The 26,829-nt window shown below is 42.9% G+C and overlaps 1 pseudogene; it reads right to left on the bottom strand.

Moving 5' to 3' along the window:
• Positions 1–5,665: 5,665 nt before the first annotated feature.
• LOC112266003 lies at positions 5,666–24,874 on the bottom strand (annotated as a pseudogene).
• Positions 24,875–26,829: the final 1,955 nt, after the last annotated feature.

The raw sequence follows: 26,829 nt of genomic DNA on the forward strand, positions 1-26,829 counted from the left end.
GCTTGCACAATTCTCGCCATTCTCCTTCGACCACTCATCAATGAGCTGTTTATGATCAAAGGACTGCAGCTAACTGGATGTTTTGTTTGTCACTCCATTCTCGGTAAACCCTAGACACTCTCGTGCGTGGAAAAGCCCAGGAGACCGACATTTTCTGAGATACTGGAACCAGTGCCCCTGGCACCGTCGATCATAGTCGCTTAGGTCACTCATTTTGCCCATTCTGTTAAATCTAACAGCTACTGTATGCCTGTCTGCCTGCCTTATATAGCAAGCCATGGCCACGTGACTCACTGACTGTAGGAGCAAACCATTGTCGTGAACGGGGTGGTGTACTTAATTCAATTGGCACCCGAGTGCGTTTATCCTGTCTTGAATGAAAAGGTCATTTTGCAATCTATGACAAGAGACAGGCATTACAAACACTACACTTGTCCATTCAGTAGCGGGACAAGACTCCCAACTTGGATGACCATTCAAAAAATGTTTCCCAATCTGAAATGTCTAAATGGAAATTAAACTTCAGGAGCCTTTTTAAGTCTCAAATACACTACAAGTTTAAAATGTCCTGCAACAAGGTGATCAAATTAAGATCCAACATCTGTAAGTCATCACAGGTCTGTGGAGAGCTTCACAATTGCGGTAATAATCTGTGCAGAATCTCAAATGGCATTGATCACTTGCACCATGTACTTTTAATGTAATCTCAACTGCAATCCAGTTCATTTGGTTCTGCTATTAGATGAAGCACAGTGACATCACATTAATATGCTGTATAAATAAACAAAATATCACATTGTATTCCCATTTGAACTTTGGTTGTGCTTTTAGATGGTTGAAAGTGCAGTGATAACACATAGGAAATTCAACAAACTTCTGGCTGTCTTTTTGAGCGGGTGACTATAGGTTCTAATTTCGTTGATCAGTTTCAACAAAATATTACCCAATTATCCATGTTGAACTGACCCAGTGGGTTCTGTACACTAATTGAAATCATCCTCCTCCCCTCAAAAAAAGTTTATATAATTTGTATGTTTACTAGAATTTATAATTAGGCTTGCAAGGTACAATGCTGCGTTTATAACCAAGTGGGAAGGTGGTAATTACCAGTTGTTTAGTCATAAATACGAGTTGGGTGCATTTACATTTGAATACCATCAAACATGGAGGTTAGAAGGCTTGTGATTGTCTTGCTCTTTTTTGCCCTTAAAGTATATCCAGAGATGATCTTTCTTTTGATTTAGAAAGTGAACAAGACAATAAATGTTCTATCAACAATTAGTATTTTGTTCTTATCATAAACAAGATGGCGAATATAAATAAGTTGCCGCCATGCTTGCCCTCTTTTTTTTGTAGACAAATGACGTCAGCGGTGCGTTCAAGGGGATTTTTCCTAGTCGTATGCTGATATTTATGAATTTACAAAATGTGATCGCATCATTAGTCCATTCGTCCTATGATCAGATTGGACTAATGCTACGATCACATCTCTTAATTTAGTAAATACTAGGATACGCCTGGGAAAAATGTCCTACTTGCAACGTTGACGTCATGTCTACAAAAGAGAGAGAAAAAGGGCACGCATGGCGGCATCTTCAGCAGCTCTTTTGTTCCTCCCAGTTTTCCAAAAGGGGACACCTTATCCTATACAGTGCACTACTTATGACCAGGTCCCATAGGACTTTGCTCAAAGATAGTGTACTACTACCGTATGTAGGTAATAGGGTGCCATTTGGAACTGACACCCAGTATAATTTCCCCTGGACTAGTTCTGCTGCGGGTGGCCTGTACATTCCTGTTTGTTTAGAATACGCTTTTCATGTTGACTAATGTTGGTGTGGTCAACACAGTGCTTGTTGTGAAGACACAGCAAAGGTGCATTACCATGTACGTTGTTGATAGCCGTGGAGGCCACATGCCTGGAGCCCAAACATGGGCTGTGGTTGGTGAGCCAGTAGTTCCTCTGACAGAAGATACTAACCAGGTCTCCATTGTTGATGGAATAGTAATATCAGGACAGTGCTAATAGACCTGCGTCAGAAATTGTACCCTATTCCCTGTATTGCACACTACTTTTCCCCAGGGCTCTAGTACAAATGAGTGTACCATTTAGGGAATAGGGTGTCATTTCAGATACACCCTTCATGCAAACATCACCAGCATAATACATTTACACAAAGAACAGTAGGATACACGTTTTTACATTGGTCTTTAATGACAGCGCCACAGAGCTTTCATGAATATTGGCTTTTTAACATTATTACCCCATATGGGCTAACGACAACAAGTAACAGTATAAGACGGACCATAGTGAGGTTGATTTATAGGTTATTCGGAAAGTATTCAGACCCCTTTCCATTTTTCTGCATTTTGTTACATTCCAGCCTTATTCTAAAATGGATTAAATAAATGTTTTTCTCTCATCAATCTACACACAATACTCCATAATGACAAAGCGATAACAGGCTTTATAAATGTTTGCAAATAAACATAAATACCTTATTTACATAAGTATTCAGAACATTTGCAATGAAAACTCGAAATTGAGCTCAGTTGCATCCGGTTTTCATTGATCAATCTTTTATTATTATAATAAATATAGATATTTTTTCATTTGTACCCCCTTTTCTCCCCAATTTTGTGGTATCCAATTAGTAGTTACAGTCTTGTCTCATTGCTGCAACTCCAATATTGGAGAGGCGAAGGTCGAGAGCCGTGTGTCCTCCAAAACACAACCCAACAAAGCCTCACTGCCTCTTCACAATGCCCACTTAACCCGGAAGCCAGCTGGACCAATGTGTTGGAGGAAACACTGTGCACCTGGTGACTGTGTCAACATGCTCTGCGCCCGGCACGCCACAGGAGTCGCTAGTCCGCGAAGGGACAAGGACATCCCTGCCGGCCAAACCCTCCCCTATTCCGGACGACGTTGGGCCAATTGTACGCCGCCCCATGGATCTCCCAGTCGTGGCCGGCTGCGACAGAGCCTGGAATCGAACCCAGAAACTCTAGTGGCACAGTTAGCACTGTGATGCCTTTGATCAAAGACCTGAGTGGCGCAGTGGTCGATCTTGAGATGTTTCTTCAACTTGATTGGACATGGTTTGGAAAGGTACACCTGTCTATAAAAGGTCCCATAGTTGACAGTGGATGTCAGAGAAAAACCAAGCCATGATTTCGAAGGAATTGTCTGTATAGCTCTGAGACAGGATTGTGTCAAGGCACAGATTTGGGGAAGGGTACCAAAAAATGTTTGGAACCACCAAGTTTCTTCCTAGAGCTGGCCGCCCGGTCAAACTGAGGAATCAGGGGAGAAGGGCCTTGGTCAGGGAGGTGACCAAGAACCTGATGGTCATTGACAGAGCTCCAGAGTTCCTCTGTGGATATGGGAGAACCTTCCAGAAGGACAACCATCTCTGCAGCATTCCACCAATTAGGCCTTTATGGTAGAGTGGCCAGACGGAAGCCACTCCTCAGTAAAAGGCACGTGATAGCCCGCTTGGAGTTTGCCAAAAGGTACCGAAAGGACTTTCAGACCATGAGAAACCAAGATTGAACTATTTGGCCTGAATGCCAAGTGTCACATTTGGAGGAAACCTGGCACCATCCCTACAGTGACGCATGGTGGTGGCAGCATCATGCTGTGGGGATGTTTTTTAGCGACACTGACTGGGAGACTAGTCAGGATTGAAGGAAAGATAAACGAAGCAAAGTACAGAGAGATCCTTGATGAAGAAAGCTCAGGACCTCAGACTGGGGAGAAGGTGCACCTTCCAACAGGACAACGACCCTAAGCACACAGCCAAAACAATGCAGGAGTGGCTTCGAGGCAAGTCTCAATGCCCTTGAGTGGCCCAGCCAAAGCCCGGACTTGAACCCTGATCGAACATCTCTGGAGAGACCTGAAAATAGCTGTACTGCTACACTCCCCATCTGACTTGACAGAGCTTGAGAGGATTTGCAAAGAGTGGGAGAAACTCCCCAAATACAGGTGTGCCAAGCTTGTAGCGTCATACCCAAGAAGACCAATCGCTGCCAAAGGTGCTTCAACAAAGTACTGACTAAAAGGGTCTGAATACTTATGTAAATGTGCTAAAATTTCTAAAAACCTGTTTTTGCTTTGTCATTATGGGGTATTGTGTGTAGATTGATGAGGGGAACAAAACAATGTAATACAGTTTAGACTAAGGCTGTAACTTAATAACAAATGTGGAACAAGTCAAAGGGTCTGAAAACTTTCCGAATGCACCGTAAATGTGTCTATTGATGAAGAACTGGCAATTCTATAGAAAGAACTGGCCATTCCATGGAAAACATTTTTTAATAACGTTGTAAAAAAATAAATAAAGAATCAAATATAAAAATGCAAATTTTTTCATAACACAAAAGGGTTTGATAAACATACCATTTTGATAGCCATACAAAAAATATATATTTTTGGTACATAAACTGAGGCTTTGATTCAGTACAAGGTGCCTTCCAGAGCACTGCACTGGGCAGCCGACAATGCGTATTTTAAAAGGCAATTTCCCCCGCGTTCGCAGGACAGCATTCATGGTATGCACTGCGAACATCGGCTTAAGTGTAAATTGCCTTTAAAAGGGGCATTGTCAGCAGTCCATTGAGCTGCACTATAACATGCCTTAGCTTGAATCCTGACCTAAAACTAGAAAAAAAAATAAGGATTGAAGGTTTGGCATTGTTTTATTAGCGTCTACATTCTACACGAACAGAGGAAAGGTTTGTCAGTTTTACCCATGAACGACTAAAACTGAATAACCACTAATACAACTTAACATGACAAACATTTGGAACAGTGAGAGGGGTTGAGGCCATTTTTGCCCTGTTGATAAGACACAGCCAGAGGTCACTAGGTGCACAACTTCTTCATACAATTACAACAACTATCACCATTTGACATGCACCGCAGCATGCACCCATCATCACCATGAAAAAGAGCTTGACAAAAGGGCAAGTGTACAAGGTGTGTGATTATATTGGCATTTCAGGACTATAAAAAGATAGATAACAAAACAAATATGAATCACCGGTGATTAAAAGAAAGTTAACCAGCTAGAGTTTACCATGCAGGCTGTGCACATTCGGCCGTGATTGGGAGTCCCAGAGGGCGTCATCCAGGTTTGGCCTCGGTAGGCCGTCATTGTAAATAGGAATTTGTTCTTAACTGACTTGCCTAGTTAAATAAAAGGTTAAATAAAAATAAATACAATATCCAGCGTGAAACTCAATCTGCGTCTGAAATGGCACCCTATTCCCTGTACACTGCACTACTTGGTCCAAAAGTAGAGCAATAAACAAGGAATAGGACGTCATTTTGGACACAACCAACAACTACGTTTTAGCCAGCAGTCCAGAGGTGAGTATAACAGCTGTAGCGCTGGTATAGTCTTGGTTACACCCAGAGAGATTCTACTTACCTTATGGTCAAACATACCAAGTGGTCTGGACACACTTACTGCTTGGCTAGAACAAAACCCTGCACCCACACCAGCCCTCGGCAGGGTAAGATTTGGCCACCCTTGACTGATTCCTGATTCAGCCACTGTTCCCACCCAAAGCAGATATCGAAAACACTTAACAGCTGAATAAATATATAAATAAATAAATGAATTAAAAAGATCACATTTAAACAAATGAAAGGTTTCTAGAGGTGCTTGAGGCTGAGAGGAGCAGGGAGGGGAGGAGACTAAAGATGAAGTGTCCACAGACCAGCAAACAGTTCTCAGAAGCCTTGTTTATACCTGGTGCTAACACACATCCACACACACCTGTCTGGTAAGATCAGGACAAAGGACTCATGTTAGAACCAGGTATAAATGGTGCTAGAGGCAGAAGGTTTATACTTAATGTCCTTCCTGATGCTTTGTTGTTTCCATAACAAAGGGCCTCCAGTACCCTGGCCTAGCAATGTGGTTGCTACTCATTGAAATTAAAACAGTAGCATAACAAACGTAATATAGATTTGTTTCATACAATTTCCTCAAGTTGAGACTTCCCTCCCTCCCTCCACTGACTCCCTTACTGTCAGTAATACCAGCAACATAGTGGTCCACTGAACCACTGAGTCTTCAACCTTTTCCTAGGAGTCATCTGAAGGAAACATGTTGGGCTCCCAGGAACCTGGCCCCTGGCCCTGACAGCCTTAGCGGTTTTACAAAAAATTAAGTTTTCAATTGCTTTCAGCTGAATTCATCTTGTGAATTTTCCTACAAGCAGCAGCAGGTCATCCTCCAACCAGATCAGAAGAGGCCCGAGTCAGACAGACCAGACCAGTGGAGAACTGACCAGCATCAATCCACTGAGACCGAAGAAATAGCTATCTAAATTAAATGTAGATTCTAAATGTCGATTTTAAATTCCCCAAAAAGTATAATTCCATTGTACATTCAATGAGGTTGCTGTTAGTTATTTTGATGATGGGTTGTACATTGTTATCACTGGCTGGGTAACCAGCCCTTTGGGAGTCTGAAGGTTTTTCATGCAGGTCTATGGACAGGAAAGCTGGTCCACATGTCCTTGAGTGTTCATCCATACACACACTGTGCATGATTGCAATGTAGATTTTGTATGTATGCTTAGGCATATTCGTATACAGGGATACATTCTTAGGGATATATTTGTATAACCATCTGCACCAAATACACATAACTGGGCGTCCCATCTGTTTTGAAAAAAAAACGTAGTAAGTGTTCAGCAGGAATTCTTCAGGCAAAGTTACACTGAAACTGTGTGCGACATGACCGACTGATAACGATGTGTGTGTTAGGGGTGTCAGAGTGCCTTGGTGCTGGTTTGTGTGTGACGCACTGTGTGAGACGGGTTTCTGCGGGTAGCGGCTGTAGTAGTACACCTGGAAGAGAATGGTAATGTCCACTCCCACCTGCAGCAGACCACAGGTCCAGAACTGGACAGGAGCCTCGGTCAGCAGGAAGTAACTCGTCTTAAAGGTGTCCCCACTCGTCCACATCATCACCACCTTTATACTGCAGGGAGCGGGGGAGGCGAGAGAACAGAGAGGGTGATAAACAGAATTTCAATGTTGGCAGAGCTAGAGACAGTGGCTGTGTACAAAACATGTCTTGCTTAAAACATACTAAAACTACATACTGTGTACTAATCATACTACATACTATTTATTACAAATGCATGCAGTAAGCAACAAATTAAACATGCTCATCTATACTGAGAATGCGTCATCGAATGCACAATTGCTTTGTTTCCCGCCATTCATTCGTTCGTTTTGCTACAGCCTGTCCTCTTATCTAGTTTAGAGGTCAACCGATTCATCGGAATGGCCGATTAATTAGGGCCGATTTCAAGTTTTCATAACAATCGGAAATCAGTATTTTTTGGACACCGATTTAAAACTTTTTTTTTTACACCTTTTTACAACTTTATTTAACTAAGCAAGTTTTATTTATTTATTTTACCTTTAAAAGGTAAGTTGCTAGGCAAGTCAGTTAAGAACACATTCTTATTTTCAATGACGGCCTAGGAACGATGGGTTAACTGCCTTGTTCAGGGGTAGAACGCAGAACGGGATTCGTTTTTGCAATCTTCCGGTTACTAGTCCAACACTCTAACCAACTGCATTGCACTCCACGAGGAGCCTGCATGGCAGGCTGACTACCTGTTACGCGAGGGCAGCAAGAAGCCAAGGTAAGTTGCTAGCTAGCATTAAACTTATCTTATAAAAAACAATCAATCTTAACATAATCACTAGTTAAACTAGTAATATCATCAACCGTGTGTGGTTATCTAGCGTGTCCTGCGTTGCATCTAATTGATGCGGTGCCTGTTAATTTCTCATCGAATCACAGCCTACTTCACCAAACGGGTGATGATTTAGCACTGTCGTTGCACCAAAGCTAACCATAAACATCAATGCCTTTCTTTAAAATCAATACACAAGTATAGATTTTTTAAACCTGCATATTTAGTTAATATTGCCTGCTAACATGAATTTCTTATAATTAGGGAAATTATGTCACTTCTCTTGCGTTCCGTGCAAGCAGTCATGGTATATGCAGCAGTTTTGGCCGCCTGGCTCGTTGCGAACTGTGTGAAGTCCACTTATTCCTAACAAAGACCGTAATTAATTTGCCAGAATTGTACATAATTATGACATAACATTGAAGGTTGTACAATGTAAAAGTAATATTTAGACTTAGGGATCCCAACCCGTTAGATAAAAAACGGAACGGTTCCGTATTTCACTGAAAGAATAAACGTTTTGTTTTCTAAATGATAGTTTCCAGATTCGACCATATCAATGACCAAAGGCTCGTATTTCTGTGTGTTATTATGTTATAATTAAGTCTATGATTTGATATTTGATAGAGCAGTCTGATTGAGCGATGGTAGGCAGCAGCAGGCTCGTAAGCATTCATTCAAACAGCACTTTTGTGCATTTGCCAGCAGCTCTTCGCAATGCTTCAAGCGTTGAGCTGTTTATGACTTCAAGCCTATCAACTCCCGAGATTAGGCTGGTGTAACCGATGTGAAAAGGCTAGCTAGTTTGCGGGGTGCGCGCTAATAGCGTTTCAATAGGTGACGTCACTCGCTCTGAGACTTGGAGTAGTTGTTCCCCTTGCTCTGCAAGGGCCGCAGCTTTTGTGGAGCGATGGGTAACAATGCTTCGAGGGTGGCTGTTGTCGATGTGTTCCTGGTTCGAGCCCAGGTAGGGGCGGGGTGAGGGTCGGAAGCTATACTGTTACACTGGCAATGATAAAGTGCCTATAAGAACATCCAATAGTCAAAGGTATATGAAATACAAATGGTAGAGAGAAATAGTCCTATAATTCCTATAACAACTACAACTTAAAACTTCTTACCTGGGAATATTGAAGACTCATGTTAAAAGGAACCACCAGCTTTCATATGTTCTCATGTTCTGAGCAAGGAAATTAAACGTTAGCTTTTTACATGGCACATATTGCACTTTTACTTTCTTCTCCAACACTTTGGTTTTGCATTATTTAAACCAAATTGAACGTTTCATTATTTATTTGAGGCTAAATTGATTTTATATTAAGGTAAAGGAAGTGTTCATTCAGTATTGTTGTAATTGTCATTATTACAAATAATAAAAACTAGAATAATAATTAATTTTTTATTTTTAAATCAACAAAAAAAAATTGTCCGATTATTCGGTATCGGCTTTTTTTGGTCCTCCAATAACTGGTATCGGTGTTGAAAAATCATAATCGGTCGACCTCTAATCTAGTTATCAACTGATTATCAGCTGTTGTCAAACACACGTGGGTCTGAAAACATGTTTTTTCTTCCTTAGTGTGCAGTGATTTCTACTAGATGAAAAGTCAAAACGAGTATGACATCCTGGAATTTAAAGCATACTACATTTTCAAAATGTCACACTATAAAACGTTCTATTTTCGCATACCAAAAAAGCTTACTATTTAGAATGCAACTAGAGGCATTCGGACACTGCCTTAATCCTGACAGAAAGAGACGGAAAAGATTAACACAATAACAGACCAAACAGTTTCAGATGGGGATACTGACCCACTATTTCCAAAACAAACTTTTAAAAAGGAAAGATTTACTGGAATTCCTTCAAGTTCATTTGCCACCTCAACGCTTCTGGATTTGAGTTTGTGACGAGAGTGTTTCTTTAGGGCAGAGCTCATCAACCCTGTTCCTGGAGAGCTACCTTCCTGTAGGTTTTCGCTCCAACCCCAGCTGTAACTAACTGATTCAGTTTATCAACCAGCTAAATATTAGAATCACGTACGCTAGGTTAGGGTTGGAGCGAAAACCTACAGGACAGTAGCTCTCCAGGAACAGTGATGGAGAGCCCTACTTTAGGGTGAGATGTGGTCACTCCTCTCGGTGTCACTGAGTGGATAGGGAAGTAAAACACTAACAGTTACAGTAGAAGGGTGGTACAGCAGGAGGCCTCTCTGTGCATGTTGTCTACTGTGCAAACACAGCTTTGACAACCCCCTTCTTAGATGAAGAAAACAGCATTGCTTATTATAATGGGTAAACGTAAAGTTTCATGGCAAGCTGGGTTCCCAGGAACTCTGCTCTACTCAGTTTGTTTTAAAACGAGAAAAGCCTTGACAGAGTGTTGGTGATTATGGATGAAGCACTATAGACTGACAGTAGCCCCAGCTACTCCTCTTCCACCCTCCCTCTCTCCTCTTTGTTTGTCACCCCAGGCTTCATACTGAAGACAAGGACGGAAGGTAAACGCTGACAAGGTTAGGACTGAGGCACAAACACAGTTAGCTAACAGCACTCAGCCTTCAGAAGTGTTTACAATAACTGCCTACCGCAACAACAGTCCTTTCTGAAAGCAGAGGCATCCTTCATCTGCTCTTCTTAATACAACCTGCCTTGTGTCGTGGCTTTTTGGAGTAGGGCCCTCTGCTCTGAGTGCCAGAGTCAAACCTGACACGTCAGGACTTTCGCTAATCTGAATAGAAGCGCATTCATTAAAAGGTGAGGGAGATGGAGAGGCTGCGGGGGGGAAGCCTAATCTAATTGGTGTCAAAGGGAAAACCTGGGTAGGGTGTTGTATGGTTGCAGTGTACGTTTAAAATTAAAAATAATTATTCAGACAAAATATTTCTAGGCGTTACAGGGAATGGGTTTCTGCCCTAAGCAAATACACTGATGCCATATTCCATCATGGTATGCAGTACTAGGCCTAATAAATGAATCCATAATAAATCCAATATACATCCTATGAATATTATACTGTATCTGTGAGGTTATAAGGATTGGGTCATAACCATACATGAATGTCTAGTATTGACTAGGCCTGGGCGGTATACCGTGTAGGGTAATCTTACCGCTACAGTATACAATGACATTCTAGACGATTCTCTGCTTCCTGTGGCAAGAGTTGTGGCAAGAGTTGGAACTCCGACTGCGAGCCAGGCCTAATTGTTCAACATCACTGCCCGACCTCACTAATCCTCGTGGCTGAATGGAAGCAAGTCCCCACAACAATGTTCCAACATCTAGTGGAAAGCCTTCCCAGAATAGTCGAAGCTGTTTTTCCCCCTTTTGTATCCCAAAGTGTAATGGATTTATACTATAGTTTAGTTGGGAGCTGTAATGCAAAATTGGATGCCAGACGATGACGAAGAACACGAAGACCGGAGCCGTGTGAGTGACTCACTGTTGTGCAGCATGCACCAGGTGACCTAGTTACAGTATGGAATTCACAACTACACATTTACCAGTTAGATATCTTATAACTATCAATTGAATTGTCTAAAAATGTGCTTTTGTTTTCTAATTTACAAGCTAGTTAGCTATCTAGCTAAGTGGTTAGCTTCTTCCAAAATCCAGCATTCGGTTGGTAACAGCAGAAGATCCCCTCCTGTTTTGTGCGTGCAGCAAACCGCGAGGAGCATTTTAGAGTTACTTACATAGTTTAGGTCAGAAACTGTATAAAATGTTTTCAATGTGCTCGTTAGCATTTAGTTAGCATTCTCTATGGGATTTTACATGTACTTGTTAGCATTCCAGGAAACGTCCAGTATTATACGGAGCCATGAGTGCATGGAGCTCCATTCCATCTTATATAGCGCAAGTTTTTTTTAAACAAATCAAAAAAACACATTGTGGCACAACATCTCTCCCCCATGTGCCCTACGTGTTGTGTGTATGTACTGACATGTATGTGTAACTGATAGATGCACACACACATTTAAAAACATTATCATGTAGTGAATGTAAATTGGAGTCTTTGTGTCGGACCCCAGTAAGACTAGCTGTCTCCATTGGCGTCGGCTAATAGGGATCCTTTAAATCAAAATCATTGTTAACCTTCGGATTTAAGATGGGTTTGAAAACAGCTCCCCTTGTGTTCAGTGCTAGTATTACCAAATATCCCTGTATGGCACAAGGTCGGTATGAAGGTATGACAATCTGGATACCGCCTAAGCCTAGTATTGACTACACTGCCAATACTTCTAATATGGTACCACTCTCCCAATGTAATTTGTCTGACACTTTATCAATGTTATTGGCAAGGTAACATGTTCAATGATCCATACAAATGAAATTGTATTTATTTTTTTACCTTTATTTAACTAGGCAAGTCAGTTAGGAACAATTTTCAATGACGGCCTAGGAACAGTGGGTTAACTGCCTGTTCAGAATGACAGATTTGCACCTTGTCAGCTCAGGGATTTGAACTTGCAACCTTCCAGTTACTAGTCCAACGCTCTAACCACTAGGCCACCCTGCCGTCCCATTGATGAAGATTTGATGCAATTGAGGCCACAATGGTGGACTATTCTCTAGCAGAAGCCACTTAGCAGATATTCAGAAGGGTTTGGAGGTAATTATCTTCAGGCTCATTACAGGGTAACAGGTTCACCCCTCAACCCAAACACAGCCCCCATCGCAGTCTGTCTAATAGCTCGCACCCACAGGATGAGGGGAGAAGGAGGAGTGGGACCTGTCAAATCTTCTACATTATTCATGTCTCCATCTTCACCTCCCACCACCTAGCTCCCATTTAGCCCTTTCAGTTGTAACAAACTTTTTAATAACCGTACCCTGCATCTACTCATACTCCCCCTCCCCCTTGCATCTTTCTCTCCCTCCATCCTCCCCCTCCAAGGTACGAAACTTGTTAGTCCTGGGGAAGAGGAGCAACATTTCTTTATTTTCTCTCAGAGTGCTGACATACAGTTTGGGCCAGCCCAGTGTGTAATGATGTGAAAGTTGGTTTGAGGGTTTTATCAGTCCTCCTGCTGACTGTCTACGTCCCAAAGGGCACCCTATGTAGTGCACTACTTTTGACCAAAGCCCATCTATATAGGGAATGGGGTTCCATTTGGGACGCACTCAGAGAGAATGCCGGGAGGTCGGGGACGGAGTCAGAACATACCTGGGAGATGATTCTAGAAGTCCCCAGCCACTTACAGAAGACTGACTAGGAGGTTAAATAAAGAATATGTATCGGATGTGGTGGAGGATGAAAGACGCTCTGCATTTCATCAGGTAATCAGTAGCTCCAAAGCCGGGGGGGGTATGTTTCTGCTTAGACAAGTTGTCGCAGACTAGTCTGACAAGGTAGTGATGTAGTGTTGTTGAATGCAGACAGAGACTTGTATACTGAATTGATTTATTGGTCAAACAGTCAGACGGCAGGCTAAATAAGGAAGTCTCCCAGAGTGCTATCTGTCCTTGTGAAACAGCATATACAGAGAGGACTTATAAGGGCAGTCAGTCAGTAGGTGGTCTGCAGAACCTGTCCCTCCATGTTTCATTACCTGAATCTCAGGCCAGGGGCCCAGACACCAGCACCCCAGTCTCCCCAGCCTCACTCCCCCCCACCCCAGTCTCCCCCGCCTCGCCCCCCCCACTCCCCACCCCAGTCTCCCCGCCTCACTCCCCCCACCCCAGTCTCCCCCGCCTCGCTTTCCCCACCCCAGTCTGGACCAGTCTCTGATCATAACATGAAAACACACTCTGTTCTACTCATAGACATTAACGTCATTGGTTCGACTTCTCCCATCGGTTTTTGTTCATTGCTGCCCTGCTACACACAGACGCATGCACACCCACACACCGCTGGAGACTGGTGTTATGCCAGCACACCTAGAACAAAGTGCCATCATTTCTACACACAGAGAGGTTGAGAGGGGCAGCCACACACACACACTACATACAGCAGTCTCCAAAACCACTGGTCAAACCAACCTCACGCTAAATCACCACACCAGGAAATATTCACAACATAATACCTCTCATCTAAAGTGGCCACAGGGGATACATGCAGCAGGATTATCATTATGTGTTTCGTAATTTACTGTGGAACAGAGTTTCATCTTCAAACAGTTCACACAGCCCTGTAGTTAAGCCTCAAATTCAAATTCATTCATTGTCTTTGACCATGGAGCTTGTTTTGACCTTGGAGCTTAGTTTGACAATGGAGCTTTAGAACAAACATTTTCTCCTCAAGGTCATTCAGCTAATCAGAACTCTCATTCATCCCCTTAAAACAAATACAGGATTGAGTGCAGAGGTAAAGTAACCTAGCAACAGCCTACCATAAACCCCAGTCCATAAACTGCCTGAACAGGTACAAAACAGTGGGAGAGAGAGGGGGCGGACGAAGTACAGACACCTAACAGAGCAGAGCAGGCAGAGAGAGGGAGCAGGACAGAACAGGCAGAGCCACTGCTGAGCAGATAACGCCACACTGAGATCTGCTCTTCACAGAGTCTGTTTGTACTGGGGACAGGACACGGGGCCAGGCACAGACACAGAGCCAGGCACAGACACAGAGCCAGGCACAGACACAGAGCCAGGCACAGACACAGAGCCAGGCACAGGTGTGTGCACACAGCAGAAATGGGGTTGACTTGGCAGCCTTGAAGTAAATACATGATTTGAAGCGGTACTGTAGCTATAGAAATGAAGGACTATATTGACATCAACTTTCAACTTAATTTCCCATCAAACCATGACAAGACAGATCAGCATTCACTTCCTGTAGACCAGCCTCCCCTATAATCTCTTCCCCCAGCCAACATCCACCATTATAGCAGCCATGTTGGGTCACCTATGGTCCCCAGTCGCCCTCCTCTTTGTGTTGTAGTAATGATCTGTTTGGTAACTGTCTGCTAGAGGGGTCTTGCGCCTAGCTCTGACTGGTAGTGATGGAAAAGCAGAAGCATGCCTATAGCATCATTTGTCACAAATGGCACCCTTTTCCCTAATGGGCCATGGTCAAAAGTAGTGCACTATATAGTGTCATGACTTTGGCCTGTGGGTAAGGTTTATGACCACCCCATAAATACCTTTCTCCCCTCTCTCTCTCTTGACTCTACTGAAGGACTCTTGAATAGCCTTTGTTAAACAGAGAGTCTGGGAACATCAAACAAGTGAGGGGAAAGGAACCATATTTCGGTAATAGAACCAGTTGAAAATATGCGTTGGTACTTAATGAATATGATGTCAGTACGGTTGTCATCTGAGACATCATGACTGATGACAGGACAACATAACTAGAATGTGTAGACTTTCCCAGATACAGGGAGGTCATTTAGAATGCATAAGATACTGTATTTACCATAGCATGGCTTCTCCCTTTGTTCCTCAGTCTTCCCGCTCTTTCACTCACACCCAACCCCCTTTCCTTTGTGTAACCAGAAATTGTCGGCTCTGTCCAATCAAGAATTTACACCTTTCAGATGAGACTGAAATAAGGTGACGATTAATATTGACTGCTATTGATGTAAAATATTACTAGGTCTTTCAGAGTTTATTCGGAAGATAACAGCTCTTGTGGTGCCCCGACTTTCTAGTTAATTACATTTACATGATTAGCTCAATCAGGTAATATTAATTAAAGAGAAAGGATTTTATAGAATTGCATGTCATAGCACTTAATCCAGCATAGCCAAAATACGACAATAGGGAATAGGGTGCAATTTGGGATGCAGTTCTGTTGTCATTAACCATCTCTGGACCTGACTGGCATGGCATGTTCTGAGGTTTGGCTTAACCAATTGATTATTTTATAAAAAAAAGGTATATTTGTTATTATGTGGCCTTGATAATCAATATGGTAATGAATACTCAATCTTTCTATTAGTAGTGATATATTATTTCGCCCATATTAGTCTGATGCGTGGTCATTCAGAGACTATTTCAATTGTGTGTGTACATGTGTGTGTGTGTATGTGTGTTGGTCATGACTAGTCACTACTGCATGTCTCACAATAAGAACACGGAGAACAGAGCCACAAAACTAAATGATGACAGCAACGGCACTAAAGCTTGCATTATTGAACATCTCCATAATCATGATGATGATGATAACAGCATTAGAATGGAGCATTAACAATGAAAGTTCATGTTTTAAATGGATTTAATTGTCTCAGTGTGAATCCTGCCTAAGGATTTAATCGCTGGAGGAATGAAGGCAGTAAAAAGCCAATTAATTCAACAACTTAAGACAAATCTAAGGAGGCTTCCTGTTCAAAACAAAGTCATCCGTTTAAATCATATAAACCAAACAATATCTTCACTTCTAGTAGAAAATCCTTTCACTGAATGAACTAAATTCAGTCCCAGGCGGGTCTGTGAATTACATACCCAAGTGTTTAAGTGTTCCATTTATACACAGGTCTGCAGATTAAAATTAAAAGACCCGTTTGAAGTAATAGATCTCATATTATAAACTGGGTGGTTCGAGCCCTGAATGCTGATTGGCTGAAAGCTGTGGTATATCAGACCGTATACCACGGGTATGACAAAACATGTATTTTTACTGCTCTAATTACATTGGTAACCAGTTTATTTAAGCAATAAGGCACCTCGGGGGTTTGTGATATATGGCCAATATACCACGGCTAAGGGCTGAGTCTAGGCACTCCGCGTTACGCATAAGAACAGCCCTTAGCCGTGGTATATTGGCCATATACCACACATCCTCGGGCCTTATTGCTTAACCACTGAAGCTCAGCAGCTGGGATATGAAGAGTAAGGAAGCAAGAGATGGGATGAAAGAGAGTGAATATCAAGTGAGAGAAAGGGAAGACAACTGAATGGCGGCTGTAGTGTGCGTTTCGTCCTCACCTCATCCCCTCAGTACTCTTGTTCTGGTAGTTACAGTAGAGCCACGGCGTCCCCAGCATGGCCTCAGCGAAGACAGCCAGGAAGCCCAGGGTCTCTACGAACACAGAGGAGTCCAGCAGCAGGTAGGTGATGTTCACGCTGCTGGCAGCCTACGCCATCACACACTGCATGTAGTCCACGAAACGACTCCACGACCAGAAGTGGCTCCATTCAACGTCTGAGGCAGACAGACACATGCAAAGAGAGGAGACAAGTAAGACACTACGAACAGTGATAAAACTAACAGTTCTTAACCTTTTCAGCTCGATTTAGCTCCATAATAATACACTGGCTTTTGAGAAGATCATAATAAAAGCATTGCGTGTGACGCGAGACAAGGACACATAGCTGCATGGAAAATGCATTTGGAAAACCCTGAATGATTTACTCTAAAATGTTTCTGCCTCACCAAGTGTTCCCTTAAGTTAGTTTTTGCTTTGTTCCCTTTTCATCAGGGGAATAAACAACAAAAAATAAACAACAAAGTTGAGTTTAAGTCATGAATTCAACATGAAGATTATAAACTGCAGGACTGCAATACAAATCTATAGTGACATCTCAGCTTGGAGACTGGCACTGCCACAACACATTGTTCTGCCTCAACCTTTGACCTCTAACTTATACGGGTACCCAAAAACAAATCGTAAACACGATCAGCGAACGGATAAGAAGGTTAGCGAGGAGGATGCATCCTTGTTTGGAGTGCTGAGGATAATGTTATGTCAAAAATGTCAAACGTTATTGTCTTCATTGATGCCTTCCCTGCTGTCAACACTGAGCTGCACGTAACGTATTTGAATACTTCTCGGAGCCTGACCCTGCTCTAAACAACGTTAAGGTGTCGCTGAACGGAGGGGGGAGAAGAGGTGGCGAGAGGGGGGGTCCACTGTGCAGTATCTTCAATAGGATTTTTACAACCCTCTACCTCCATGATGAAATGAGAGATTCTACTGATCTAAAAGACAAGCTCCTTGATATTCCGACTCCAACACATCGAAACTAAATAAAAGTGAGCAATTTGAACAAACTCATACAGTTTGCACCTTTCTGATTCAGAGGGGTTGGGTTAAATGCGGGAGACATTTCAGGTGAACGCGTTCAGTTGTACAAGTGACTAGATATCCCCCTTTCATCTAAAATGACATGGTGGATTTGGTTTCCTACCCTTTTCCATAATCACATTGCCTTCTGATACACATGAAGAGGTACGACACCTTACATTACCCGTCCTGCTGACTTCCTGAGACTGATTGCATTCTAGAGTGGAACAACTAATAGGTTTGACATGTCAATTTAATGTATTTTATTGAAATACTGATGTTAAACTGGTCTGAGATTTACATGGGATTTCTGACTAATACGCATTGCAGACAGGTGTATGGGTGTGTATGTGAGAGTCGGGGTGTGCATGATCAATCATCATGTCTATGGTCTGCAACTCAAAAAGCACCCAATCAGGGTCCTGCTAGCAGTCTGACCTGTATACAGGATCTAAAGGAAATGTACGCCCAGAGATGAGTGTATTGGGGATAACAACATGAAGGAGTACTAAAACCCATCCTCCGCAGACACACCACAGAACAGAAATGTTACTTCCAGGTTCCCAACGTGAAAGAAATTAGAGGGAAATTGCTTTTTGTAGTGATAGAAGAGAATTGTTTCAGGTGTTAACAGCAGTACCTTAGCGTGCGACACCCAACTGTGCCACTCATCTACCCTGGGGTGCTCTCGTTCCCCTCCTCCTCTCCTCTTTCATCCCTCTGTTTACTCTGACACGGTGCCACTGTGTGTGTGTGTGTGTGTGTGTGTCCACCACAGGGACAGTGTGGGGGAGAGAGCTGGCTTCATGTCAAAACGTACCCCCTGTTGCCCGTGCACAACACGCACACACGCTTTCTGCTCACTGAGCAATGGTAAATGTGTAAGCAGGCAGGCATGTGCCAGAGCTAGATATTGTTTTGCAGTAGTTTATCTCCCCAGGACATTAGTTAGAGGGTGTCGTTTAGCCTGCCAGGTCTACACTTCCCATAATCACATGTTGTCAATCATGTAATTCATAGTCCATAATCATGCAGAGAAAACAGCTACCTAAAAAATGGTCTAGAAAAAAAACAGAACCTGCTTTTTGGGGCTAAGTCAAAGCAAGGTGTGTGAGGAGAGTAGGATGTGAACCGGAAGGCTAATGACTAATAAGCAACAAAAGATTATATAAGTAGACTATTCTCAATGCCCCCGTTCGCTGCCCCTGTCCTCCCTGACTTTCCCTGTCCTCCCTGACTGTCCCTGTCCTCCCTGACTGTCCCTGTCCTCCCTGACTGTCCCTTTACCAGTACACAGGCCTAATAACCAACTCCCCTCACATCTCTGGTAGTGCCAAATACTGTTCAATGCTCCTATTCTCTGGTCCAACTGTCAACAGACATCCTAAAAAGGGAACAGAATAGAAGACAAACAATAGCATGTGATTTGAATTAGAATTTTGATGCAGAGTGAAACAAAATGTATCCCTGGATCTGTAGAACACTACCACAAAGCTGAGAAAGATTATCCAAACTAGACCGCCGTTTGAGCAGCTCAATACATTTGACTTCCACCTGGGTAGGTAATCCGTAGGTTTACTCATACACCTAAACGTCGTACTCTCTTAACCTGAATGATCTCTTTAAAGTCAACCTTCCCGTCGGCCTGACAGCCGTCTCATAAACCAGATTCAGATCCTATCAGAACCAGTCACTAACTTCATAATACCAGAACTACCTTGAGGATTTTTAACAAACAGATATGCTGAGATCCAGGGTACAGTCTCCATGCTTGCACGCACGGTACACAAACGCACAGTACCAAATGACAGGGGCGGAGACAGAGACATAATGGTCTTGTGAAGTCGTTACCCTAAATTCACAGCCAATTTAACCCAGAACAGGTTCCAAAGAAACAGTCCACTGACGCAGGGAGGGAGGAAAGAGTTTGCTCTCGGTTTGATCTCACAAAGAGGAAGCTTAATGCACTTCTCCAGAGTGATTGGGACATAATTGTTTTTGATTGGACAACCTGCCGCGATAATGGAGCCTGGAGAGAGAGCCACAGAGGGGAGCCAGCTCTGTTCTCTGTTCGTACTGTGATGTACAAACAGTTCAATACAAGCACAGAACACACACAACAACGTTAGGAATACACAGAAATATTCTGGTTCCACAGGTCCGCATTACACTTCAGTGGTAATGTGTCAGAATACTGTTTCGTCAGTCTCAGTTTGACACTCACATTTACAACTTCAGTGAAAGCAGGTGAAATCTTATTGAAATACTCAATTGTAGCCAACCTCAAAGCCCGAAACCCCAACAAAGATAAGGAGATGTCAGAACTATCTGTTACTCCCAAACTACAGAGACAATCGCCCTTTAGGAAGTTCGCCAGAGAGTTGTTGGCTGAGGAATTCCTCTTTCATGAATAGTGGATTACAACATGCCTCTCCTTCATATCTCTTCCTGGATTAATCAATAGATGAACAGACCCATACGTGTATAGCAGACAGACAAGCAAAAGTTCTGTCAATGATAATCAAGGTTGGCAGAGAGAGGTGATGGATTGCCAGAGAGTCTGCGAGAGGCCAGGAAGACGGCTGAGAGAGGCCGCACGGGCCAAGGAGGTAGAGGCAGGGGCAAAGAGAGAGGTAGAGAGAGGCAGAACCAGAGAAGAGGAAGGAGGTCTGGGAGACAGAGATCCAGAGAGCCCGGAAAGCAGAGAGGCTGAGCTCCAGATCCAGCCCTGGGCAGCCCAAAGCCAGGCAGAGGCCAAGGACAACACAGCCTGGCTCTGGTTCCAGCTCCACTGCCAAGAAATGTGCCAACTGAACTCTGGTTCCACTGCCAAGTGCCAACTGTTTCATGTACAGTCCAGAACCATGATCGTACATGTGGCACACAAAACGGCAGCTTTTAAAATGTGTTTATTTATTTAACTAGGCAAGTCAGTTAAGAACTAATTCTTATTTACAATGGAAGGCCAAGCCCTCCCCTAACCTGGATAACGCTGGGCCAATTGTGGGCCACCATATGGGACTCCCGATCACGGCCGGTTGTGATACAGCTCGGGATCGAACCAGGGTCTGAAGTGACGCCTCTAGGACTGCGATGCAGTGCCTTAGACCGCTGCACACTCGGGAGACCCTTTTGACGAGGTAAGTTGAAGTCAGAATGAAGCTTTTTCTCTTGTGATGAGAAGAAAGCCAGCTTACCATACCACTGGAGTGCTGTAGAACAACATCATGCTGGGTGGATAACTATTTGATAAGTTGTAAGAAGTTGGAAACAACTCCGCCAGTTAACTCCTAGTTCCCAATCAGAAACACACAACTCCAAACACAGAGGCTGAATAAAGGGTGAAAATGTATTTTTGATTTCTGAAACGAATATCTCAGACAGTCTGCACCTTTCTCTGCAACTATCATTGGATTCTACAATGCATAATCAATCAAAGAGAGAAGACAAGTGAACCCAATAAAGCGTGATGGATAGCCGTTCTGAGAAGGTAAATTACATCACTGTCAGTGAGGACTATGGCCAATATACAACACAGAGCATTACTGCATCTTCACAGGCACTGTGGGCATTTGTTATTCCCCAGCACCACCTACTGTTCACATAGAGGATAGCAACTGCTCTCCAAGTACAAAGCAGCAGTGTCAACTAGAACTTAACACAACATTGAGATCCATTGTTAGTAAATCCATATGTATGATGGGCATCACACGCTACTCACACAAACAAAGTTCTCAGCACAATGAAACGGGTACAATTGAGCGACTGAAAGGTTGCGAGACTCCGTTCTCTCAACATTATAGCAGCTGGTCCTCAGCCCCTCTCAGCTGCTGTAATGTAACAAGAGGGAGTTGAAACAAAGGGAAAAGATAGAGGTAGAATAACAAAGAGAGAGCTAGGAAGACCACAGTCTCTAACGGTCCCATCTGAGTTGTCTGTGCCTCTTCAGCAAGCTGGTGTGAATCCAAGTCATCATCATTGGTGTTTTACCAGACAGGACCACAGAGGAGAGGCCGTGGGTAGTGCACATTAGCTTTCACATGCAGCATTTAATACAATTGTTGTTGTCACGCTATCGACAACAACAAAAAACACTGAGCATAGTTCATTTCAAACCAAGAAACAGTCAAATCATTACTTTTCTAGCCACAAAATAGCCGAGCAGTTAGTCTCACGGTCAATAACATTAAGTAAACAGCAACAATCATAGTCTCAATACATATGGTTAATCAATATATAGGAGTCTAGAATGCATGCATTTTAATGTTCTGAGTAAGAATCTGAGTCATCACAATCAGACATCGCAACGAACTGAAGCAAAATTCAATTTCCATGAACAATCACTGCAATACATATGCATGCTATAGTAAACTAATATCAGAAGCATAAAAAGCGTTTTACACACCAACACACTTCAAGCTATTGACTATAGCTAACATGCATTGTGAACTTCCATGCGAACACTATAACAACTATATTGGTTCTTCATGAATCACAAATATGACGAGGAAGGATCACATGCGATGCAGGAGGATGCATGCCAGGTTAATGCAGGAGGATGCATGCCTGGTTAATGCAGGAGGATGCATGCCATGTTAGTGCAGGAGGATGCATGCCAGGTTAGTGCAGGAGGATGCATGCCAGGTTAGTGCAGGAGGATGCATGCCAGGTTAGTGCAGGAGGATGCATGCCAGGTTAATGCAGGAGGATGCATGCCAGGTTAATGCAAGAGGATGCTGATGAGTTAGTGGCAGTTAGTACTGTAAATGGAGCAATAACAGAGGGAGTGCCACATAAGTCCATGTAGTAAGGACAGAAAGAGCGAGTTTAAGGGAGGAAGGAAGATGAATGACTGGATGGCAGAGAGAGACAGATGGCACCTACCCAGAAAGAACTTCTTAGGGACTTTGATCTCCTCCTTAGTGACTGTTACAAAATAAGAGGAAAGGGAGAAAAGAGAGCTTGGTTTCCCTAAAGAGAGGGAGGTTTCCCTAAATAGAGCTTGGTTTCACCTTGTGCTACAGACCAGAACTGACCCACAGTGTCAAGTGAGGAGAGGTTTATTCTTGACATACGTTTAGTGATTTCAAAAGGACGACCCCCATAACTAATTCCCTGTAGGAATTAACAGAGTTGAAATGTCAATGTTTGTTATAAGTCAGAGTTGAAACCTCAACGTTTGGGTCGGACAAAGTAGAAACCTCAAATGTTGACCAGAGTTGAAACTTCCACGTTCGTTTAAACGTTTGACTGATCTCAAACCAACTGACCCACCTCCCATGATCCTGCCAATTTGATTGGTTACCAAACTCTGGATTGAGGCCCCATGAGTGCAGCACCGAGAGTTTAATGTTCTAATATTGCGTTGGCAGAGGAACACAGGTGTAGATCAGTCAGTCAGTGTATATAGCCAACAGGCTGAGGAAGGGCATTATGAGCCAGATACAGCAGCCAGCACCCTCTAGTTCCGCAACAGATCAAATCTAATTTTATTGATGATCCACATCCTGTTATTATGGCAATATTTAATATGAAGAATGTTCATGTTTAGCATTTTATATTTCCCTTTCTGTAATACACATGAATCTACCAGTCTTCTGTTTGTTCAAGGTGCGGGTGAAATTTATTTTTCACCAGATTAGTCTCATTGAGATTAACAATATATTTTACAAGCGAGACCTGGCCGAAAATAGCAGCACACAAAGTTGCAGACACATTTACAACATAAAACACACAGCAATACAATTTTAAAAAACAAAACATCCATTTACACATTGAACAGCAAGATGGTTTGGGAAAGTGTGGTGCAGCTCGGGGTCAAAGCATTGACAGCCCCCTGCATCATCAGTGTGAATATTCTGAATTGGTTTCATATCTCTGTTGATAGTATTTGACACCAGACTGGAGGTGCAAGGCCCGAGAACACACTGATTATTACTGTATTTTGTGACACTGATACTGCAGCAGCTAACAAATCAATGCCTTTTTGTTTTCCTACAAGCCTCTCGGGCTGGTGTTTACAGAACATGTGGTGCTGTCTGATTAGGATATTAAGGGCCTGTCTCCAAGAGGCCAGTTAGATACTTCTCTGCTCCTGTGCGGGATATTGTTCTCCATTTTGCAAACTTGTAATAAACTGGATAGATTTTTTTTTTATTGAGTTTATCTGTGACTCCTCTTCTCTTTCGTTCACCTGGAAATTCCTATTACAAAGACGAACTAGAGGTGTACAGTACAAGGCCGTGTTCAGTAGGCAAATGGTTTCAAACATTGCAGATAGAAAATGTCATGAAGAGCCAACATGTGACATAATATGATTTACTGCTTAAACCACTTAAATCTAACTGCACACACTCACAGAGATAAACCCCCCAGCTTATTCTACATGTCAAAGGCATGTTTGATCTACAGGTTGGTGATAAAACCAAGCATTATCAGTAGCTCACGCCACGATGCGAACAGAGGCTATGAACTGATTATAAAGCCACAAAGAGGAGCTAGGAACCGGGAGGTTAAAGACACGTGTAAAGAGGTGAGTAGGGACAGGCCAGGGAGGAGGATACTGACATGTGAATGAACGTTTCTTAGTCTGGAGTTCGGTGGCCACGCGGACGTTGGTACACAGGTCGAGCATGATCAACATGGTGGCGATCACGACCATGCTCTGCCACAAGAGTGGTGTCTCAAAGTAGCGCCCAAACCTGGACAGAGAAGACCGGGAGGGAGGGACTAGTCAGGCTCAAGGGCAGTAATACAGTTCCCGCGCTGGAGACAATAGGCATTTGTTGAAACCAAGCCAGAACTGTGCTATCCAAACTCATATGACTATTCAGTGAGAGGCCGTGTCATTTTCAAACACTGTCAATTCTGAAGGGCCAAATAGTTGACGTCTGTCTGTTCTTTAAAATGCACTTAGTCTACAGCCTTCACATGCATCAATGCACATTTGGAATAATATGCAACAAGTGTACCACACCTGTGGCAAAACTTACCTGAACAGTATACGTAGGATGTTGGCCACCAGTAGGACGAGGCAGTCATAGGTGGAGAATCCCTCTGCGTTCTGTGTCTGTCTGATGTCCCTGTACTGGGGGATGTAAAGGCACCACTCCACAAAACACCATAGCCCCCACAGCAATCCATGCCACCAGTTGGTTCAGGACATACATGAGCTGCTCAAACATCTCATCTTCCATGTTCTCTCTCTGTTCTGAGCACAGCAAAACATGGAAAGTGCCAAAGGGCTGTGCAAAGTTCTAGTGAACTGCACTTGCCTTTCGATAAAGCGGTGAAGCCTAGTCAGAGAATGTGGATAGAGTGGTGCCTTTGGATGCTTATTTACAGTCAACTACTGGATCAATAACTAATGAAGGGGACATAATGATGCCTTCCTGACATTGAAAAAAAAGTCCCTTCTTTCAACTCGGATGTAATGCAGGAAGAACTGTGTCCATCAATTATGTTCTATTGAACAGTTTAGCGTAAAATCTAGGGGGTCTACTTTAGCAGAAATCCAGAGGGTCTACTTTAGCAGAAATCCAGAGGGTCTACTTTAGCAGAAATCCAGAGGGTCTACTTTAGCAGAAATCCAGAGGGTCTACTTTAGCAGAAATCCAGAGGGACTACTTTAGCAGAAATCCAGAGGGTCTACTTTAGCAGAAATCCAGAGGGTCTACTTTAGCAGAAATCCAGGGGGTCTACTTTAGCAGAAATCCAGAGGGTCTACTTTAGCAGAAATCCAGAGGGTCTACTTTAGCAGAAATCCAGAGGGTCTACTTTAGCAGAAATCCAGGGGGTCTACTTTAGCAGAAATCCAGAGGGTCTACTTTAGCAGAAATCCAGAGGGTCTACTTTAGCAGAAATCCAGAGGGTCTACTTTAGCAGAAATCCAGAGGGTCTACTTTAGCAGAAATCCAGAGGGTCTACTTTAGCAGAAATCCAGAGGGTCTACTTTAGCAGAAATCCAGAGGGTCTACTTTAGCAGAAATCCAGAGGGTCTACTTTAGCAGAAATCCAGAGGGTCTACTTTAGCAGAAATCCAGAGTTGAAATGACGATAATAAACAATAAACATTCACGTGGCGCTACTGATACTAATGTAAATATATGAGAGGTTAGAATAGCACAATCTAACAAGTTGAATGTTACAATTGAGCACATCGTCCGCCAGAAAACTCAAACTTGCAGCAGGTCGGTCGACAAATCAAATGAATGCAATATTATTTAAAAGCAGCTTCGATTTAATGGCTTGATCGCGATTTGTATAGAAAACTGAAAGTCGACGCTCGACATTTCCTTTATAGTTGTCCCTAGGCTAGTCGAAGCGACTCAAATCCCCAGTGCTCTGGATGGGTTTGCAGTTTTAACTGGACGGCAGCAGGAATCCATGCAGCACATAACATAAAAAATAAAACGAAAGATCGAGCAGCCCTGTTTTGCCAAGATCTGTGTTTGGTTTCATGGTCCGAGACATAATTAATTTGGAAGGGGACATCGACTATTGTACTTGTCCTTTTGAGATGTTGTACATAGGCCTATATTTGTGTATTTGTACTTTTCTTACATCATTATCATGTTGAGAATAAGGGATGATTGCAGTGAGCCCGGATTAAGAAGCCTTGCTGAGTTTACATAATGGTGGATGACTGTCATCTGTCAGAGAATAACATTCTAAATGGATGGTCGCTTATATTTAAAAAAAAACTGTCATGGAGTCCCAAAGGATCTGAAATATCCATTGAGATCAGATCAACACAGAGAGGTGCATCTAAGGGTTTTAACTTGGTGTCCTGAGAGAAATGCCTGAAGGTCATCAATCATCACAAAGCTGGAACATGTTGGTAAAAGTCAGAAAAGTCAGCAACAGAAAGGAATTTGGTGTTTAAAACGAGACTGAAACAAAAAAGTTGAGCCTACCGTTCTGTAGTCCATTCCTCTTAAATGTTGTTTCAGTTTGACTACCAACCATTCTGTGCTGTATAACCACACCTAGTAGGCCACAATGCATTAGCTATACTGAACAGAAATACAAATACAACAATTTCAACGGTTTTACTGAGTTACAGTTCATAGGAAATCAGTCAATTGAAATAAATAAATTAGGCCGGGTGCGGTCATGGTGAAGTAGCAGGTGAAGAAGCAGGATGTGGAGG

The sequence above is a fragment of the Oncorhynchus tshawytscha genome, linkage group LG13 (genome assembly GCF_018296145.1).
Source record: "Oncorhynchus tshawytscha isolate Ot180627B linkage group LG13, Otsh_v2.0, whole genome shotgun sequence".
Lineage (NCBI taxonomy): Eukaryota > Metazoa > Chordata > Actinopteri > Salmoniformes > Salmonidae > Oncorhynchus > Oncorhynchus tshawytscha.